This window comes from Anneissia japonica, unplaced genomic scaffold (assembly GCF_011630105.1).
Source record: "Anneissia japonica isolate Jap-2015-1 unplaced genomic scaffold, ASM1163010v1 scaffold2149_len68864_cov123, whole genome shotgun sequence".
Taxonomy (NCBI): domain Eukaryota; kingdom Metazoa; phylum Echinodermata; class Crinoidea; order Comatulida; family Comatulidae; genus Anneissia; species Anneissia japonica.
The window spans coordinates 29,389-33,169 of record NW_022684537.1 but is presented as its reverse complement, the minus strand read 5'-3'; the positions used below and the strand labels follow the sequence as shown (position 1 = coordinate 33,169).

General features: G+C 35.2%; 1 long non-coding RNA gene across 1 annotated transcript; it reads left to right on the top strand.

Moving 5' to 3' along the window:
- The first annotated feature begins 743 nt into the window (after window positions 1-743).
- Window positions 744-2,359, top strand: LOC117106125. The gene is made up of 3 exons (XR_004444994.1): window positions 744-832; window positions 986-1,113; window positions 2,114-2,359. It is a non-coding gene; the product is annotated as an uncharacterized LOC117106125 (long non-coding RNA).
- The last annotated feature ends 1,422 nt before the right edge of the window (window positions 2,360-3,781 follow it).

The following is a 3,781-nucleotide window of genomic DNA, read 5'->3' as shown; positions in this document are numbered from 1 at the left end:
AACTGTGATAACGCACGCATAACAAAAGTAAACTGACGCAATTGTCACACGAAAATTGCACTTTCGTTTACTGTTATTTAATTTCATTTGTCTTCGTTCGTGTTAATTAAATTTTTCACGATCTGAAGAGATTATGCGCCCCATCAATTTTTTTTCGCGACCCAAACATTGGGTCGCGACCCATATGTTGCGGAACGGTGTGCTACGCTACAGCTAAAATTTAAGTATGAAAGGACTACTTTACAATTCACAGATTGCATACAGGCCTAAGAATCAAATTATAATTATAGTTCAGTATATGCCTTGTTGATACAGTATTGTACTGTGAAGGGGTGCATTGGTAGCATTCGTGACACTCGATTACTTTGAGTACTAATGGGCCCCCAACCACATGACTCATCGTTTATAGGCCTATGCCACTGAATGCATGATGAAGAAAAAAATCAAATCAAAATCATATGATTTATTACAGCTTTAATTGATAGACACTTCAATGATGTTAACAGAATAATGAATAGGCGTAGCTTGGTCCTACTCTGTGGTATAAGTACTGTCTCTTATACACATCTAGATGTGTATAAGAGACAGTTGTTAAGCCTTCTATGCGCTTCACATTATTATTACCCGGTCATTATGAAACACAAACTCAAGCTCCCTGGGGGAGTATTCCATAACGTTGTAACAGCTACATCAGCGCATTTTGGCATTTAGCCCTACCAGGTAGCCACTTTTACTTCTGGGTGGAGAGAAGCAATGCAGATAAAGTGTCTTGACCAAGGACCTCGAGGTTAGGAAACCTAACCGTTCCCGCTGCGCCAAACCACTTCCACGGGTATATTTGTACACTTTGAATATAGACCCCGATATAGACCTAATAGGCCTACTTTTAAGATACGATATTTTCTTTGATAAATTGGAATAATAAATTGGAAGTATAAATGAAATTTATAATAATTTATAAAATTATTATTATGATATTCTTTAGAGTGTAAAACCTCGGCAGGATCTGTCACCCCTCTCGTTGTTGGAATGATTTTTCTGGGTATCATCATCGGAACCATACTGTCGTCGTCTGTATCTATTATCCTCTGGAAAATGAAAATTTCATCAAAGGTAACAATAGATTTTCTATGAATATTATACCAATATTTTGAGTATGTTAGACATAATTTAAATAGAAATTTAACCCAAAAAATGAAGAAAAAAAAACAACTTTGAATTACTTATTTAAGTTAAAGGATTTTTAAAATTAATGATTTACTGACATTTTATTATAAATTCCAATGCTGCCAGAGATTTATGGGTTATAGATTAAATTTCAAAATGTTTTCTCATTATAATTTGCAGCTGAAAGCCTAACACATTGAAATGAACAAAACTAATTCTTTAAAGTTGTCATACGGTACCGTACCTGAAGTACAAAATGTTTTCATAGTATATTTTTAGCATGAAACTGTGATAACGCACGCATAACAAAAGTAAACTGACGCAATTGTCACACGAAAATTGCACTTTCGTTTACTGTTATTTAATTTCATTTGTCTTCGTTCGTGTTAATTAAATTTTTCACGATCTGAAGAGATTATGCGCCCCATCAATTTTTTTTCGCGACCCAAACATTGGGTCGCGACCCATATGTTGCGGAACGGTGTGCTACGCTACAGCTAAAATTTAAGTATGAAAGGACTACTTTACAATTCACAGATTGCATACAGGCCTAAGAATCAAATTATAATTATAGTTCAGTATATGCCTTGTTGATACAGTATTGTACTGTGAAGGGGTGCATTGGTAGCATTCGTGACACTCGATTACTTTGAGTACTAATGGGCCCCCAACCACATGACTCATCGTTTATAGGCCTATGCCACTGAATGCATGATGAAGAAAAAAATCAAATCAAAATCATATGATTTATTACAGCTTTAATTGATAGACACTTCAATGATGTTAACAGAATAATGAATAGGCGTAGCTTGGTCCTACTCTGTGGTATAAGTAAGTTAAAAAAAAACCAAAAAAAAAAAAAAAAAAAAAAAAAAAAAAAAAAAAACACACATGTTGAATACATTCTGAATTGGGATTAATACTCATTCATTATTTTATCTTAAAGGCAACACAAGAAACAACGAATGAAAATCAAGCGGAGGCAAGTACAAAAACTATTCAATAACAGTAGTTTTGATATGGTCATCTTTCTGAATTGTATACCGTACTATATAATATTGACTGGCATCTCAAGAAATACGGAAGGCCTGTTATTGATCACTTGCTCAAAAAAGAATTAGTGGCCTAATAGTGATTGATAATTTAAAGTAAATAAGGGTAGACCAGACCTATCAGTGGTAATTTGTTTTTTATTTTGGTAGACATACATGGAGTATGGAGGCGAGCTGAAAACAGAAAACCAGACGTATCAAGATTTAAGAAAAAACGATGACCAGGTTTATGTAAATATAAATGAAAAGAAAGGGAAACGAGCCTATTGAAAATGCCTTTTGAGCCGCAAACGACGTCTATCAGTAGTACGGCATGCTGATCCAGGAAGTGGGCGAAGGTCAAATAGGCATATGACTATATAACGGTCGATCATTTTTATTTGTTTTTCTTTCGATGTATTATAAATCACATCACGTTACTACAATAATATTTCTATTCTTAATCCCTTCACAAGGAAAACATACACACGAGGTACTCAAGACTCACTTTGAGGCTTAAAGGCAAATTTAGTCTTGTCGTGAAGAATAATAATAAATAATAGTCATAAGATTTATAAAGCGCACAAATCCACTGCAGTAGTGCTCAATGCGCTACAGGAGGAAGGAACCAAAAATTAGTGAACCTAAAAGAAACACCACACCATCACCGCGCCGATTACAGGCAATTTGAGGCACAGGGGCCGGCGTATTCATAACTCACAGGTACCCAAGTACTATGGAGGTATCTAACTAAAACAACTTTTTGGATTTATTAGGTGTAAACAGCCCACGAAAGTCTAGAAGAAGACTTATTTCCAGTGGGATCCTTCTAGTGGTGATTGGGCAGTACACCGGGCAGCGATTTTTTTTTCCGTACGAAACATTTACATGAAACTCCACTCGGGCCGTCTCGGCTGAATCGACCCGAAAATCTCATTGCAAGAATTCAGGAGGTCAAAAGGTCATCAACAGATAAACGTCTACAGAACAACCAACTTCTGAGAGAACGTTGCTGTCTGATTTTTAAAAATACATTGATGTTACCATGTTATACCAACGGGTCGTTTAAAATGACATATAATATTTGATTAAGCTGCACGAGTAATGAAAAGTGTTATTTTAACTTGAGTTACATATTATGACAATTTTAATTGTTTAGTTAGGCCTGGGTTTTGCATAATACCTAGGCCTACAAGTAGGCCTACTAAAAACGCTTTCTGGGAAAAGCACAAAGTGTAAGGAAAAGCGCGTTTTTCTTCATCACTGATCAAATGAAACAGAATGACAGTTATTTTCAAATTAAGAGAAGAGCTGAGAATAGGCAGCTCTAAAATACTGGATGCCATAAGACCTGCCAAAATGGCAGAGCACCAAATGAATGTAAAAATGAGCTAGTTATTAATATTAGGCATAGTAATCGGCAGGTTCTTGATTACAAGGCTAGACTAAGTTAATTACATGTAATGCCAAAATGATAATACTAATAATAATAATAATTATTATTATTATTATTATTACCTGTACGTTAAGGGGAACTTAGACAAAGGGGAAAAAACACAAAAGATATTCCCCTTGGGCTAGTT